The sequence below is a fragment of the Otolemur garnettii genome, unplaced genomic scaffold (assembly GCF_000181295.1).
Source record: "Otolemur garnettii isolate 467f Iridium unplaced genomic scaffold, OtoGar3 scaffold00070, whole genome shotgun sequence".
NCBI classification, from domain to species: Eukaryota; Metazoa; Chordata; class Mammalia; order Primates; family Galagidae; genus Otolemur; species Otolemur garnettii.
In genome coordinates, this window is record NW_003852465.1 from 637,991 (window position 1) to 656,744 (window position 18,754).

General features: G+C 41.6%; 1 pseudogene; it reads right to left on the reverse strand.

Moving 5' to 3' along the window:
- Window positions 1-564: 564 nt before the first annotated feature.
- The window catches only part of LOC100953686, an 18,745-nt pseudogene continuing 555 nt past the window's right edge, over window positions 565-18,754 (reverse strand).

The window sequence follows — 18,754 nt, forward strand, 5'->3', positions numbered from 1 at the left end:
TTCTGCTTGGTTTGGCCTATTGTTGAATCTTTCTGTTGTATTCTGAAATTCCCTAAGTTGACAGTTTCATATCTTAAAGTTCTATTATTTCCTTTCTATATTGTCTAGCTCTTTGGAAACTTTATCATTTTTTTTTCATCGATGTCCTAGATTTTTTCTTTGGCTTCTTTTTGTTGGTTTCCAACTTTCCCTTCAGTTCCATTCATCTTGTTTGACATGTATATTTTGAATTTCATTTCTCACATTTTGACTTTTTTTTTTAAGTGGGGCCCATTGCTGTAGATCCATTATGATCTCCTGAGGTTATTGAACTGTTTTTGGGTTTTCATCTGCCAGAGTTCTTTTGCTCATTTCTTTTCGTCTAAATCCTCTTTTCCCAGATCAGTGCCGATATGTTTGTAGGGCACCTCTTCTTCTTTTATGAACTCCCTACTAAGTGAGAAGACATGGTTCCTAGGTGGAGCTTTTGTGTTCTACTCTGGAAAACTGGCCCAGCAGTACAGAGACAGGTGCACTGACATCTGTGATACATCTGTGCAGTTTCATCCTATTCCCCTGTAATTGTCACGGTTCAAGCCAGTACTGCATGACCCTCATGCAAAGTGCTGGGCTGTTCTCGAGACTGCTGTCTGAAGCTGGAGTTGGGGGCTGCATGATACCCTCTTCATGGGGACTGGTGTTGTGGGGGACTGCTCGATGTGCTTCTCCCTACAGAAATGACAAGGGCAGCTAAGTGAGGCTATCTAAGCCTTGGCCATGGGTGTCCAAGCTTTGGGCCTTTTCTTGAATACAGGTGCAACAGCAGGTCAAGAGAGGCCCCTGGTAGAATGTTGGACCTTGGGAGCTCCTACCAGGTAGCCAGTGGGAGACTTTAGAGTGGGTCTGTGGGGCACAATGGCAGCAGGGAGCCTCTTGACTGGTTTTCAGAGCCCAGTGGCAGCACTGGCGCCTCAGAGGGTGGAGCTTCAGGACCTGGCAGTAGCACTGAAGTAGTGGGGGCAGAGCCATGGGGCTGGCCTTAGCACTGGAGCCTCAGGGATGGAATGGGGCAGTGCTGGAGCAGTACAGTTGGGAAATCCTTATACCTTCTACTCAATTTTGTCGTAAAACAAAATTCTTGAAAAGTAAAGTCTATTTTTTTAGAAAGCAATTGTACAAAAAACAAGTGCATGTAATCATGCAGTTTTAATTATATAATTGTATTATTGGACTTACAGCATATAGAAATGTAACGTATTTCATAATAATAGCATAAAGTGGGCTGATGAGAACAAAGTTGTACTGAACTAAGAAAAATGATCTAGATGGTAGCTTTAATCCCGGGAACAAATGGAGAGAATAAGAAATGGTAGATAAGAAAGCTATTACAGCAAAGGAGAGGTGATCCTTGCTACAAAGTGGCAGGCCACTTGCTTACATTGTGTTCCACTGGGTGAAAAGTAGAACTTATAAGTGATGCGTTTGAACATTTATCTGAAGATATGTCTCAGTAAAGTATTGAAAGTGCTGCCTAATTTCTCCTTGCTACTTACTAGTGAAACATGAGGGGAAATGAATAAATAACTCGAAGAAGGAACTGTTATACAAAACAGATCCAGAAGGTGAAGATTTGGTTGAACTTGAAGGATTGAAAAAAAAATCTCAGCCTATCCATATTGCAAAAAAATGAGAAAGCCTGTTGTATAGAGACCACAAGAATGTGGCTGAAGGACCATTTGTTAATGAGATTAGGTGCAATCAACCATCTCAGCGGAAACACTGTCAGTTTAGACCAAAGATAAAAAGGAATACAGGAAGGCTATCAGACTTGCGGCAATTGACAAGCAGGAACTAGGATAACAATGCCTTTCAGCATCAGCATGCATTATCCTTCAAGAAAAGGGAAGAAAGACCAAAGGTAGTTCAGAACCAACTGGAGCTCTAGCTGCCACCACAAGCCCAAAGGACCGGGGCTTGGAGGATGGGACAACTTCCCCGGGCCTAAAGAGGGCAGGAATGTCATAAATATGCAACTCTGTCCTCTTATTTTGGAATGAATTATTCCAAATTCTCCCTTTTATATCCTACATCATCATGTTTTTCACTCTACAAAATTATTTCCTTTAGCATGCAAATATGCAATTATTTATACTTGTTTATTAACAAGTATTATGGGAGTCTATACGTCATTAGAGTCTAGGGTTTTTAATAGTTTTTTTTTTTTAATGTAAAGAAAATAACAAATGGGGGATTCTAAGCTCATCAGAAGTAATTCCAATGAGATTTTAAAATTATCATCATTTTGGAATGTAACTCATCATTTAGTTGGACAATAAATATTTATCTGCACAGAGGTAGAAAATATAGTTATGCAACATAAATCTAACAAAAAGAGTTGTATTTCACCCATGAAAAATCACAGAAGAAAAACAGACAAAATGTGCAAATCAGAAAGTTTCACATATAAAAAATGAAAGATATTTTAAAGCTAAATCTTATAGGAAAACAAATGCAAGCCTCAAATTCACTGTTCCATTGTGTGCCCTGGTGCTTGCAGCTTCATGCTCCAACTGCTAACCAGCTGTCAACATGACCAGGCCCTGAATGAGTCTACTTAGATTCTCATGAATCAATCTTTTATTCAAAAGTACATATACTCACTATTGATCACATAAAAGTGAACAAAATAGACAAATGCTATGCCCTCACGCAACGTATATTCCAGCGGAAGCCAATAAAACCACCCAACCAACAAATAAATGGGAAAGAATAGTAGACCCAACGTCCCATTCAGGGACACACATCACAGTGACCACTCTAGATTGGAATCTCAGGTAAGGTCTCTGAGATGACATTTAGGTTAAATCCTACAATTTCCTCAAAGAGGAATTCCACGTCACAGGTGGGATAACTAAGATTTAAAGAGGTTAGGAACACTGACAATGGCAAAAAGCTGCTAAGCAAGAGTGCTATGATTCTTGATTGTTACTCAGAGTGCATTAAAGCTGGAGGCAGAAGTATTTACAAGTGAAAAATTCATTTCTCCCCAAGGTGGGGATGAGACTAATCTTCAGTTCTTCCAAGAAGATAAAAAACAATTATTTCCATTCTATCCTTCCTATCACGTATTGAGTTTATATATGCTGTAATAAATGACAGTTAATAATATTGCTGTAAAACACACACACACACATATATATACACATTGTATATAGTGACTCCTATGCTTATTATTAAGTATGTGAATTAGCTGATCTGCTAGTTAGAAGTGAAAATGACAAGCCCTGAAATCACAGATTCAGTATGGTTGGGGAAGAGAGAGTATGGCACCAATATGCATTTTTCACAAATACTCCAGAAGATTGTGTCCCAGTGACCAACAGACTACCTCTTTTTTTTTGCAAAGTCTTCCACTGTGGTCGTTTCAGTGATTCTCAGACTTCAGTGGGCATCAGGATCACAGAGAGCTTGTTAAAACAGATTGCTGGGTCCCACCCCGGAATTTTTGATTCATTAGGTGGTGCTTGAGAATTTGCATTTCCCACAAATTTTCAAACAACACTACTGTTTTTGAGAACCACTAGCTTATTCAACAGGAGAGGTTTCCAGATACTACATAGCAATGACAATAACGTAAAGCGTTATGAAATCCCTAACCTTCCCCACAAAAAAAAAAAAAAAAAAATTGTAGCAAATACAGAATCAAGTGTACAATACATCTCATAATTTGAAATAGAATTCATTTCATCATAGCATGGTCACCATTTCAGCCTGCAGATTAAAAATATGGTCCAATAGGTAGGAGGCAATTCTGATTACCACTCTCTGTGCCTGTTAGGCACATAATTGCTTGCCATCCTTAAAACTCTGCTTCAGCTGGTCTGTTTTCTGCCTCAAGAACTGTGGGGAAGAAAACCAACCAAATAAACAAACAAAACGACCTCCAAGTCTGTTTCACCACTTGCCTAAAAACAGCTGAGCATTTACTTAGACTATTGATTTCATTGATTGGACGATGTGGAGAGACAACTTCATTCTAAAACCTTTGTTGATACAAACTACTTCTAGTTTGTCAAATTGCTAAACCCAGAATTTATGCTACAGAAAAGAAAGCTATCTATTGGCATGTAGTCTGGCATCCAGAAATCCGTCTCCCTCTGATCATCTTTTATTCTACATTCCCTTGGCATTTATATTTCAATCTGTTCTACACCATCGCACACAGACTCGCTTTATCATCTACTTCTGGTTGTCTTTGTTTCCACCAATTGTCTCTATCCTATGTCCCCTGATAGCATTACTCTATTGCTATAAGGAATACTAAGGGAAAATATTGAGGACAAAATACACAGAATCCTAGGAGAACACGGCGGTGCCTTGGTGATCAGCCAGGAATAGTTCCAGGGCAACCCCTCTCCCCCTGCACACATCCAAACCCAAATGACACAGTGTTTGCATGTAACTTAAGTGTATGTACTTTAAATCATCTCAATGACTTATGATATAGAACACAAATGGTACGTAAATAGCTGTCATACTGTATTTTTGTTTCTGGTTTTTAATTCTCCTTATTTTTTTTCCTGAATATTTACAATCCCTGGTTGGTTGAATCCACCATGGGGAACTGCAGACATGATGAGCCATCTGTATTGAAAAGTACGTCTGCTACATTTATCTTCATTGTGAAGAATTAATGCAGATTGGAGAAATGAGCCATTAGGGCTTTTAGAAAATCTATTAAGTGCGAGTAATTATTATTTTATGAAAAGTTACTGTTGAATGGACAGAGATTACAGCTATTAAGAAAAAGAAATGAAAAGAGCAAATTTGTTTTTGAAAGGCTGTGGAGGACTAAAAAAATGTACAGGAACCTGTGCTTGAACTACACCTCCAAGAAAAGGCTTATTGCACCCGGGCCTTAGCCCCGGCCATCCTCCCTGGAGCCTGCTCCAAAGCGCTTGGATCAACTCCTACATAAGCGCAGGCCCTTCCTGGTAGGGACAGGGAACAGGTGCAGGTTGACAGCTGTACCACATAAGAGGCACAGGGATGACAGGGCTGATCAACATCCAGCACAAACCCACAAGGGCAGGAACCTGGGATTAGTGATCTTTTCTAGGCCAGGAGAATGCGCAGAGACTAGCATCTTAAGACGGAAAGTCAACTTTCTCTCATTAGCGTATAAAAATCACACCCACCAGTGTGTGACAGTTTACAATTCCCATGGCAACCCCTGGAAGTTACCCTATTAGGTAAAAATGAGGAAGACCCTCAGTTCGGAGAAATGTCCACCTTTTTCCAAGAACCTGGGAACACAAGTCGGAACCTGACACTTCCCGACCTCACAGGGTAAAGTCACTGCCTTCTTTGTCACATTCTCAAAGACCCCAACCCTTCCCACCCTTCTTTCTTCCCTGCCCATCCCTCTACTCTGTCAATAATTAACTAATAGAAACTGTGAATCGGTTTCCAGGGTACCACTCTGCCAGAAATAGTTTTTACAAAGGGGAAGTTGTAACTCGGGTTACAGCTTCTACAAAGTGTGGAAAATAGCTCCGACGTCACATGAGTCCATGCATACTTGAATACTCACCAGAAATACTACTTGGGTTTGAATATTTAAATTATCAGTCATTTATAAATCCCCAAAATTGGAGATGAAATCGTCAACCTAGTGTTTTATTTGATTGGATTTTGTGGTAAGGACGCTTAAGTTGAGACTCTACCCTCTTAACAGACATGGAAGTGTACAATACAGTATTAAGTAGCAGACGTTAAAATCTGATCAAGACAGTTAAAAAGAGGACATAAAAAAGAAAGCCAGAAAGTTAGGGCAGCGAGTTCTGGGGACTGACCCACGCTCCTAGGAGCTTTCCCAGCTTATCTCTGGTGCCCTGGCCTCAGAGTGACAGCAGCCACAGGGGTCCCCACCTCCCACCACCGCGAGCAGGACGCTGGGTGGGGCTGGGTGGGTCTGGGTGGGTCCGGGTGGGAGCAGACCTCTTTGCACTTGCCCCATGGCTGGACTGGGAAGAGAGAGGACAGCATCATCCTTGGCAACAGGACCCAACACTGCACCTTCCCAGGGTCACCACATCTAAGACCAAAGGTGTCAGGCCTTGAGGGAGGGGTGGGCCTGGGAGACCCGACGCTTTCCAGAGTGGCCCCAGCAGAGACCGATCCCAAGCCATAGGGAACATGCTGAGGGTCCCGCAGTCCCCATCGCTACTGTCTGAGAGGAAACCCCCCTTTTGCGCATCGTTTTCGCTGCCTTTCCTACCTCGGGGCCTAGACACTCTGTCCCGCGTGCAGGACAGTCTCCAGCAGGGGAGGGGACCCTCTCCCAGCTGCAGCTTTAACCCTGCCCTGGAGTCCCTACGTCCCTGACATTGCTGCGCTGCCACGAGGGGGCAACAGAGAGTAGGGTATCCGCCTCGTCCAATCATCTTGGTGCAAAGCTCCGGCAGGGAGGGCACTTCACACCTCCACCGCCTGAGGGGTGAGCTGGGGCCTCTGCTAGGCTGGCTAGCTTTTTAACACACCTAGAGCCACCTGCCACCCTTACCCTCACTGCTCTAACAGAAAACCCTAGTCCACTTCTGTTTCCCCCACTTTTACTTCAATTTAGTTTTTTGTTGGTTGGTTTGTTTTGCTTTTGCATGTTGACAGCAAAGGGATAATAATTCTGGTGGACAAGGGTTATAGACCCCAATCAGATTACAGAATTGGATCCACTGTTGACCAGTCATGAGATCCTGGAAAGTTATGTCCATTCTCTGTGCTTCATTTGTTTCATGTGTACAAGACGGATGACGGCAGTACCAACCTCATACACCTATTACAAAGATTTGGGTATGTAACAAAGGCAAATTGCCGGGCAAACAGTGGGCACTCAGATAAGAGTTCTCCTCCCCACACACCTCTACTGTACTACAATTGAAAGAGCTTTAAAAACACAACTTTCTGGCTCGGCGCCTGTGGCTCAAGCGGCTAAGGCGCCAGCCACATACACTTAAGGTGGCGGGTTCAAATCCAGCCCCGCCCACCAAACAACAATGTCGACTGCAACCAAAAAATAGCCGTGCGTTGTGGCGGGCACCTGTGGTCCCAGCTACTCAGGAGGCTGAGGCAGGAGACCCGCTTGGGCCTAGGAGTTGGAGGTTGCTGTGAGCTGTGATGCCATAGCACTCTACCCAGGGGGACAGCTTGCAGCTGTGTCTCAAAAAACAAAACCAAAAAAAAAAAACGACTTTCTATTATACTACTACATTGTCTATTAGGGATGGATGAGAAACTTCTATTAGCGAACAGACTTGAAGGCTGAGCAACCTGGTTTGTGACAGTACCTTTATTACTTTGTAAAAGGAGATGACAGTGGTTAAGATGAACTAAATGTGCCAAGTTTGTAATTAACTTAGAATATTCACTATTAATTGTATAAGCACTTATAAAATGTAGAATTTACCTTTTATCCACGTAATTTTTGTAACTCAAATTCTGTGCAAATTCCTCAGAAACTCAGCCTTCTTCCTAGCAGAACTTCTGGCGACATTTGTGATGAGCTCTAAACATTTTCATACTGGTTTCTTTCAACAAGAAATTACAAGTTAAATATGGCTACTGAAGTTTTCAATGACAGAAAGTAATAATTTGGGGGGGGGAACTGAATACAAAATTATACTCGTTGAAGTCGAAGATGTTATTGATGATGTCAATTATTTTTTCAGGTGTTACCGATAAAATTTACATTTTATAGCCTTAAAGAATCTATTTACTATTCAGTGGATGCCTCCCTGAGCCTCATAGTCACATTCTGTAGGGAAGAATATCTTTTTTTCCTTGTTCAAATTTATTTCAGTCCATTGGGATTTTACATTTATTATGAAATATTTCAGGCAGATAAAAATATGAAAAATAAAGAATATCGGGACCTAATTCCCAATTTAAGAAGGAAAGCATTAATGTGAGGGCCCTAGCGTTCCTAGGTGGCCTCTGACCACTCACTCCCATCAGCAGCAGGAAAGCCTCACTTTGAATTTCTTGTTTAATAATCAAGCATTTATTTTTTGCTATGCATATGTGTGTCTCCTGCTATGGTCTGTGTGACTGATTCCTCCCACCTTCAACCTCCCACAGGTTGAAATCTTAACCTCCAAGATGGAATAGTAATCCCCAGATTTTAGGAGGTGAGGCTTTTGGGAGGCCATGTTAGCAGAGCTCTCATGAATGAGATTCAGACACAGAATCTACTGGCGCCTTGATCTTAGACGCCCAGCCTCCAAAACTGTAAGAAATTAATTTCTGTTGTTTATGGGTCACCTAATTGATGGTATTTAATTACAGCAGCAGAAAAAGGACTCCTGAAACATATGTTTTGTTTGTTTTGCATATTTTTAAACTTTAATAAGGAATAATAGAATAATTCCTTTTCTACTCTTCTCTGACTTGCTTTTCCTTGCTGAAAATTGTGTTTTTGAGATTCACCCTGTTGATAAGTGTATCTGTAGTTTATTCCCTTTGACTACTGTACATAGAATTCTAACAAATGAATACATCACATCTTGTTTATCCATTATCCTACTGATGGACATTGCTACAGTATTTTACATTATTAAAAAAAAAATCCTGCTATAAGCATCTTTGTGCTTGTTTTCTTGGACACATTCTATCTGCAAAAATTCACAAAAGTCTTTCCGTAAGAGTAGAATTGATGGTTATAAAATATGATCATGTTTTCTGAACTAGGAGATTGTTACCGAAATGGAGATTTTATTTTAGTCATTCAAAAAATGTTGAATGACCACCCGCTACATGCCAGGCATCCTGCTAGGCATGGGGACAGAACAGCAAACATAACAGGCCTGGTCGCTGCCCTCAGGGTCAGTTCTTACATGACTGCTGGGTATTAGAGAGATACTCATGCATTGGGGAAAGTTTTCTGGTAGTGAAGTCCAAAGCATTATTTCATTCTGAAATTTTAGGATTCCATAAAATCAGACATGATTCTATTAACCAAAATGGTTTTTTTTGTTTTATTTTGTTTTTGAGACAGAGTCTGAAGCTGTCACCCATGGTAGAGTGCTGGCATCATAGCTCACAGCAACCTCCAACTCTTTGGCTTAAGCAATTCTCTTGCCTCAGCCTCCCAAGTAGCCCTATATAAGCTTATATACTGGTGGTGGAAACAAATAAACAAAGAATAAGCAATGCATAAAAGTTAATTTTAGAATTGGATAAGAATTCCAAAGAGAATGAACAGTGTGATATGGCAGTAACTGCAGGAGGCAAACGTGGAGGGGGGGGAGCTGGGAAGGTCTCTGTGGTTAACACAAACAGAGACATTAGCTGTGAGACAGGCCAGCCATCGAAATAACTAAGGAAAATGGTCCCAGCTAAGCCAGATGAAGATGAGCAAATGATTGCAAGGAAGAAGAGGTCTGACATATTTGAGGAATAGTGGGAATATCATTGTGGAGTCAAGGGAGAGTTTTGTTTTTAATATAGGGATTCTACAGGATGTCCGTGTTTAGCCTGAGAATGAATTACTCTACAGGTGATACAGGGACTACTGCAAACAAAGGGAACAACCCCTGAGAAAGAAACAAAAAACGGGGTTCAGAGCACAAGCACAGGGATATGATTTTATTAAAAATAGGCCCTTATTGCATCCTTATGAAAAGAAAAGCTGAAAAGACCTCTAAAATTGCATGTAGTCTATGAGTTTGGCGTTGAAAATATGAAAGTGTTTTCATCTGATGACTTCATGTTTCTCTGATTTGAGGAAGGAAGGACCAAGGCAGATACCGTGTTCGTGAAGCTTCTATTTCTGCTGAGCAGCAGGGTTGTGGACGCAGTGTTTGCCAGGGTCTCAGGGTCCCATCAGTAGCTCGATGGTATCAAGAGGCAAAGAACAGGACACTCATTTTGCTGGTGCAAATCGTAGCAGCTGAATTGTGCAGCTCCCTTCGCAGTGACAGCTTCTTTATCACGGCAGTGATGATGTGGGTCTGGGGCTCGTAGCTTCCTAGTCCAAGAAGGGCAACGCAAGGTTAATTCTGGCTTTTGGGAGTCATCGCCTATTGAACAGGTTGCTTTTTCCAGATCTCTGATGAGTCTTCAAGTCATTTGTTATCCTGGAATAAATCTTTCCTGCTTAATCTACAGAGAATTTCTTCTATGGCCAATACACAGAGGGTGCCACAAAATGTATACACATTGTGATCAATGTTATCTCTGTATTACTGTTCCAAGTTAAATTGAGGATATCATTACGGTTCAATTGTGCCTAGACATGTATACACATCCATTTCACCTGCAATTCATACAGCTCGGGGGATGATCAATTCTACTTCCAACAATATCTCTTAAAATGTGCATACATTTTTTTGCAGCCCTAATTCAGAGTCCAAGATCGGTCATTCACAAGTATGATAAAGTCCTTCAGAAAGTGATAGGATTGGGTGGACGGGAAGAAGGTGTTCAATGGAAGGATGTTAGGGATGTGGTGGTTTGTGGATGGCACCAACGAGAGCTTACAGCTGGTCCCAGGATATGACACAAATTTAAGAGCTATCTGTTTAAAGGAAGGATTAGGAAGGGACAATGGTGAACTAGTAGAACATCAATCCCACCTCCTGGCCCTGAGTCACATAATTTTGTGAGGGAAAAAAACTACCTTCCTTTGAAAGGCATTAGAGAAAGCTCACTCACATAAGGCAAGGGGTCAGGAATTTCAGGAAAGGGAAGATATAGGAGAGTTTGCTGGTAACTAACAGTACAGTTTAAGAGGGCATAGTGAAAAATCTTAGAAGGAGAAGGAGGAAGGAGAATTTAGTCAGATTAGGGAATACACTGAAATTTCTCAGCATGAGAGCCCTAGGGTAAATAATAGATGGTCTGGAGTCTTGGGTTTCTCTAGGTGATCTAGATAGATTGAAATATGAGGCATGAGAGGATAAGTCTTGGTTAGTCTTGTAAATAAAGAAGAGCAATCAGTTCAAGCTCTTGGCCCTGCAGGCTGTGCTGCTGTGGCCGTGGTGTGAGGCAGCCATGCCTGATCTGACATTTGCATTTTCCTAACCTAGAGCAATAAATGTATTATCAATGCAACGTCTTCCACGCTCCCTGAAGGAAGTCTAGAATTTCTTTAGTCCTGTCCACAGCTCAGCATGACAAGCAAAGAAACAGAAGTCCTCTTTTGGGTGAGAACAGGGAGGTCTGCATTATCTCCCGCTGGACTCTAATTTCTAGAGAGCAGTGTCCACACACATTCATGTACATACTCCTTTCCCATCTTTAGCATCTATGATATCTGGAATAGAATAAATGTCCTTTAGTTCTTTGTTGAATAAATGAATAAATGAATGGGTCCTTGAACATGTTAACAGAAACCTTCATCTTTGATAATAAAATCGAGCTGATTAGTTTAGGGGAATCTATACTTTTAAATATTCAGATTCCTCCTCACTTCCCAATTTACTTTCTGTTTCAAAGTTAGAAAATGTGAGCCTAAGAATATGGGGAGGCGAGAGAGAGAGGGGAAGGGGGAATGGGTGGAGGGAGGGAGATTGGAGGGATCACTTCTGAGGTTTATCTTACAAGGGTACAAGTGAATCTTTCAAGAGTAGAATGTGAACGTTTTAAAACAATAACTGAGAAAATGACATGAAGGCTATGTTAACCAGTTTGATGGAAGTATTTCAGATTGTGTGTGAAAACCCCACACTGTACCCCAGAAGTGCATTAATGTACATAGTTACCATTCAATAAAAAAAAAAGTTAGAAAATGTGAAAATATAAGAAAAACTTACAAGCCTCTAAATAACAGAAAGAAAGAGAGTGGCAATATCTTAAATTAAAGAGCTATTATGCTAAAATCTAAAGACCTAACTTCTTACTGAGCCTTAGATCCCAGGCAGAACTCACATGAGTATTTTGCCTTATGAGAAAGGATCCCATGTCTTGGATATACTTCCTTTACCTGGGAAGAATATTATGTTATGACTGTGTTAGCAGTCATACATTTTGAATTCCAAAAAACTGGAATTTTTCCAAGACACAGGATGTCATTGTGCCTAATATACTTGCTATCAAGTAATGATAAATAACATATTTCCTATCCAATAAAAGTTCTTCTCACAATTTTGAAAAGCATAAAAGTTTGACCTAGAATGACTTTTACAGAGAATGTGAGTTACAAACACACTCATCTTATAATTACTTCCCACGACCCGCCACAGAACCTCTGAGGACCTCATGCTCTTGACTTTCTAGTCTTCCTACTCCAGTTTTTCTGTTTGTCTTCTGTCTCAATTATCTGTTCAGCCATGTGAGTGGAGAGCTAAAGTTCCCAGCGATTATGATGCTGCTGCTTATCTCTCTGCTTAGATGTAGTAGGATTTGTTTTATGAATCTGACTATCCTATTTTAGGTATATACATATTTAGGATTGCTATTTCTTTGCTGAATTTTTCCCTTTATCATTGTACAATGACTAATTTTTTTTAACCAATGTTGATTTAAAGTCTGTTTTATCCGATATGAGAATGAAAGTGTGCTGGAACTTTATACAACTGGTTCTTGGGTTGTCAAAGAATTGAAAGACACACCAGCAACCAACACTAAAACAGACGAGAGTGGCCAGAACAAATCCCCAGCTTAGTGATACATGGTTCCCCCTTCAGGGCTGGACAAGGACCCTTGTCTCCTAGGCCTAAGCAAACAGACTTCTTCTGCAAACTGCACTCTCCGGATACAAGCAAGACAGGACAATAGCAGTTTTGCCAGTATTTCATGTAGGCTGGGCCTCTTCTGGAGTCGATGTCCTCCTGTTTGCCCAGAGCTGGAGGGACTGCAATCATCTTTTAGTACACTCATTCACTAATCAACATTGAAGAGGTGCCTTCTGCCTGCCAATCCTGGCCAAATGTAATTCTCAAGACCTCCTCCCCATTTACAAACACTGTATAACCCCTTAAACAAAAGGCCTAAGGGGGACCTCCCGCTTGGGTCTCTCCCCTCTGCCAGAGGCTCAGTGCCCTTCATTCATTCTGTGTTCCTTTCTATCTAATAAATCTTATCACTGATTGGTGTGGTTTGTGGGTTTATTCTTTAAATCTTGGAGACCAAGGACCTACTGTAGAAAGAAATTCCATTAGGTCTACTCCTTCTAACACAAGTGACCACCTCCAGCAGGAACGAGTACAGTGAAAAACCTTGGTTGCTGCCCTACCAGGCAACCAACCACCTGCCTTCCAAGAAGTGCCCTTCAAGACACGCCACAAATACCCTAGCCAGCATCCTTCAATTGGAACTCCTCTTCCAAGCGGATAGGACAAACAGGATGAAGTAGAAGAAACACTATCTTAAAACACTCAGGGTTGGGCAGCACCTGTAGCCCGCGGGTAGGGGCTGGCCACATACACCAGGGCTGGCAGGCTTAAACCCAGCCAGGGCCAGCTAAAAACAACAACGACAACTGCAGCAATAGAAACAACAACAATAGCCAGGTGTTGTGGCGGGCGCCTGTAGTCCCAGCTAGTTGGGAGGTTGAGGCAAGAGACTCGCTTAAGCCCAAGAGTTCGAGGTTGCTGTGAACTATGGCGCTGATACAGGACAGGTGGCGCTCCAGCCTGCTCAGAGGAGCTGAGCTGGAGGACCCGCGGTCTCTGCCTTGGCAGTTTTGGTGCAGTGGTGTGGCGGCAGCCGGCAGAGGAACCAGCAGGCTGGAGACAAGAGGGGACGGCCCCCTCCCAGGCTCTAGTGGCCGGAGGGGCCGGACGACTGCTGGGGAAACTCTAGCGCCTTGGCATCTCCTTCGCCCTTGCACTTATGACTGAACCGGGAACTGCCATTTCCTATGCCTAAGTCAATTTCAAGTAAGTTTCCTAGGCCTCAATTCCATGAATGGACTGTGGCCATCCTTTAATACATTCATTCACCTTGCCCCAGGAGAAGGAACTGTGTCCATTCATTGATACATTCATTCACTTGCCCCAGCAGGAGGGACTGTGTCCATTCATTGATACATTCATTCACCTTGCCCCAGGGGCAGGGACTGTGTCCATTCATTGATACATTCATTCACCTTGCCCCAGCAGAAGGGACTGTGCCCATTCATTGATACATTTATTCACCTTGCCCCAGGGGCAGGGACTGTGTGCATTCATTGATACATTCATTCCCCTTGCCCCAGCCAGGGGACTGCACTCATTCATCAATGCACTCATTCACCTTGCCCCAGCAGAAAGGACTGTATCCATTCATTTCCTGGCCTCATACATAAGGAACCCATGTGCATATATATACCCCTGGACAAAGAGCCTGGAGAGAGATAGGGAGAAGGGGAGAGAGAGAGAGCTTTTCTCCCCTGACTTGGGTTTTCTCTCTGCCAGGAGCTTTGTTGTTTTTGTATTCTTTTCTGTAAATAAATCCTGTCTTACCACTGATCTGTGGTCTGTGGATTCATTCTCGAATCACCGAGACCAAGAACCTACTGAAGACAGAATTCTGATATCAATGCCATGGCACTGTACCCAGGGCAACAGCTTGAGACTCTGTCTCAGAAAAGGAAAAAAAAAAAAAAAACCACACCACAGGGTTTATTGAAAGACATTAAAAAAAAAAAAAAAACGCTACAAAATTAATACAAAACAACAGTAAAGGGCTGGCAGAAACAGCTCACCACTCCCTGCTCAAACTTACTTCTCATGTATCTATAAACTACATTTATCTATGGTGACATTCTCACCAAATCTTTATTTTTCATCCTAACTGTTTCCTATGGGGTGGTCAGTACCAATGCCATCCGACCTATGGTTCCCACTGCCTGACTTTAGATACGTCCTTCTCTCTGTTGAAATACCAGTTTTCTCTTGCTTGTCGGCTCCATACTTGGTTCTGTTAATTTTTCATTAGCGCTGCTTCCTGCTTCTCAGAGATCCTCCTTCAAGAATAGCTACTCCTGTTTGCTTTTGGTTTCCATTCTCATGGAATATTTTTTAAATCACTATATTCTGACTGTGAGGATCCTTGTGAGTTAGATGCTTCTCAGAGACAGCACAGACTTAGGTTGAGTTTTGCATCCATTTGACCAGTGTATGCCTTTTAAGTGGAGCATTAAGATCGTTTGTGTTCAATGTTAGTATTGATATGTGAAATACTGTTCCCGTAATCATGTTAAATGATACCTTGGTGTTTTATTTTCCCCTTGTGCTACTGTTTTGTTTTGATTTGTTTTTGAAAGGTTGCAGAAATGTTTATTGAATACAGTGCCAGGTTTACAAATGAAACTTATTTACAATTTCCATAGAGTTGGTCTCCCATCAGAGAGGTGGTTAAATCTCTAACAGTCTATCTCAAGATTTACAGAAATATTCTAGTACATTTCCTTTTCAAATAGCCATGGTGAAGGGCAACTTCGGTAACAAAAGAACTACCACTACCTTTCTACAAAAATGCTTGATGAACATTATAATAGACTTGGAGAAAGAACACACATTCCACCCATGCCACTACCTTCCTATTCCGAGGGATACAGACAGCAAAGTATTTCTGTCTCCTTCAGGACAACTTCAAGGGATAAAAAAAAAATCAGTAACTGCCAACTGGAGGGGTAGATTGAGACATAGTAGTGGAACTCTAGTAACTGCCAAAGGATAAATACATTTGGAATATACCATAAATAACTCAAATGTTTAAAATAATTGAATGAAGAGTCGACTTGACCAAATTTACAATCTTTATTCAGGAAGAAGTTCGCAGTGTGCTGAGGGGATAATGGCAAGCTATTCCTCCGACATGACACAGCAGGGCTAGGCCTCCTGGACAGCCGTCTGTTACAATATTGTTACACATATGATCAGACATGTATTGATAAAGAAAATATAAAAATATGTGCAGTAGCTCATTTTCAGTGTGTGTAAGTTCCTGAAAGACACCAATGAAAGTGTGCAAAAACTCGTTTGTCAAAAAAATCAGAAAAAGCCTTCCTTGGCAACAGTGCCTCAGAAGCCCATCTGAAATAATTGAGATCCGTTTGCCTTGCTTGATACTTACCCCAAATAGATGGAGAAAAAACTATGAAAGGGTTGGTTTGCTAAGTACTCCACAGTTTCTTACGGCAAGTGTCAGGCTAATGTGGGATGCCAGTTAAACTAGTTACTATATATATATAAAGTAAAAATATATATATATTTATAAAGTATATATATAATGTAAAATAATATATATATTTATAAAGTATATATGTATAAAGTAAAATAATATATAAAGTAAAAAATATATATTTATAAAATATATATATGTGTGTGTATATATATAAAGTAAAATCTGTATATCTTTATAGAGTAGTTAGAAGTAGGGGCAGAGCTTGCAGGACGGTGCTAACCATCTTCGAGAGTTACTTCCCCAACAGCCGCCTATTTCCTCGCACAAAGTCAGGCAGACTGCTAACACTAAAACCTGGGTTTGGTCTCCCCCCAAACATTAGAGGAGAAGAAGGCTAGGGGGGTTCTGCCTCACCTCTGCTCCAAACTGGAGCTCAGCATCCCTGGGAGGCGGAGCTACTGGTTCCCATACAGGCCACCCAAGAATACGGTTTCAAAGGTACTGTTTCAGGACAGGCTGTGGAACCACCAAGCTGGAGTCTACCCAGTTTCTAGAAAGACTTGTGAAAAGGGTAAGATAGAAGGCTGTTTTATAAAACAAGTCAAATCACCCTTCCCAACTCCCTTTGAAACTGCCAAGAGATTACTGACCACAGGCCTGAGAATGGGTCAAAAATCACACAATTTGACCCCCTTACAGGAAACATCCAAGACATAAACTTACTCAGACCAAGTGCCTTTGGTGTTCTCTATCTCACTAGAAGAGAATCCCAAGGTATCCTTTGATGTTCCCTTCAGACTCAAGAAATTATGAAAGCCAACCCTTCATTCACAGCAGCAGCGTCTCTTCTACCAACTCCCCCGGCCCAAGGACCAGTAGCAGAAGCACATGGATAGCGGAAGGAAGGAAGGAAGGAAGGAAGGAAGGAAGGAAGGAAGGAAGGAAGGAAGGAGGGAAATGGATAAATGAACTTTTTTCTTTTTTCGCAAGAGGTTAAGTAGGACATCCACTGCTCTGGCCCATCAGTCTGGCAGAAAATCTAGTAAGCAACAAAATGCCAGAAAAACAGGGAGTAGGAGAGGGAGAAGCCCTGAATGCACTCATTTGGCTGCCAAGAACTTCTTACTGCCTTGCTAGCAGCCTGCCACTACTCCTCGGCACATTAAAACTCACACAAACACTCAAACCCCAAATCTTCCTAATAAGATACAACCAGTTAACACCCTGAAAAATGCACATCCTGCCTTCATTTCAAAGAAGAGCCTTGCACTAAATGCAATAGGCTTTTAAGAGGGCTTTTTAAATAGATCAATTCCAATATAAAGACCAGTACCAGCATGACAGTGTTTTGGTTATAGGTCTATAATTAGACACAAATTCACTCTGGGCTGGAGTTTTACTTTCAAGCCAAAGGCTAGCACGTTCTACTTGGGGGAAAAAAGTGAAGTCAAGTCAACATGAAAAAAATAAAGGAAAAGGAAGCTAAAGTTAAATATAATTATAAATTAAGTTGTGAATCAAAGTGTCCTTTAGGCATAAAGAGACTGGCTTAGAAAAGTGACTACTGCTTCTACCGCACACAGCACCGAGGAGTGAATTACAGACACACTAAGTCATGTCTCTTGCACAGATGGTCTCAAGTAGTTACATAAAATAGGTTATCAGCAGCACAATTGAGAAGAACTTCTAAATACATGCTTGAGAGAAAGTAGGTTTTGTCCTTCATTAAGAGCTCTACTGCCTGAATAGATCATTAAAAATTACCATGATTCACTCCCCCACCTCCCCAGTGAAAATGCAGCTAGACCTGGTGTCCCTAAATATGATGAAGTAATTGGTTTTAGTCAAGGTCTTAGGCTCAGAGGTCGGTGCTGGGATCTTGGGAGGGAAAACCAATGCTGGGCTGAGAGCATTTAGATGCATGCTCATCTCCCCTCTGTCTGCCTTGTCCCCATTTAGATCTTAGCTTTACAAAGCATTTGACACCACTTTACTGGACTTTTACTGGAATTAAAAAAAAAAAAAAACTAGCATTTACAACTTGGAATGGATGTAAATTATAATTTCTTGAACATCAGTGTTGATAGTCAGTGGTTGATGCTTGAACATCAGTGCGGGAGTCCACAGCCACAGCCTACTCTGCTGGCTCTAAGTCATGGTTTAGAAGGTTTAAAAACAGACAGTGCAAAGATGCTCCCTTGGTAAAGGTTCCTTATTAGAAATTTGTGTGAATGGTGACAACCTAACACCCATTTCACTCTAGTACCATGCAGACAATGCTAAACCAACACATCCAGGCATGCCAGCGGGGTGTGTCAGCATGACCATGGGTTAGAGCAGCTCAGCAGCACCCGTAGCTCAGCGAGTAGGGTGCTGGCCACATACACCAAAGCTGGCAGGTTCAAGCCCGGCCCAGGCCTGCTAAACAACAATGACAACTACAACCAAAAAGTAGCCGGATGCCTATAGTCCCAGGTAATTGGGAGGCTGAGGCAAGAGAATAATAGCCTATGCCCAAGAGTTTGAGGTTGCTGTGACCTATGATGCCACAGCACTCTACCAAGGGTGATATAGTGAGACTCTATCTAAAAGAAAGAAAGAAAGAAAGAAAGAAAGAAAGAAAGAAAGAAAGAAAGAAAGAAAGAAAGAAAGAAAGAAAGAAAGAAGA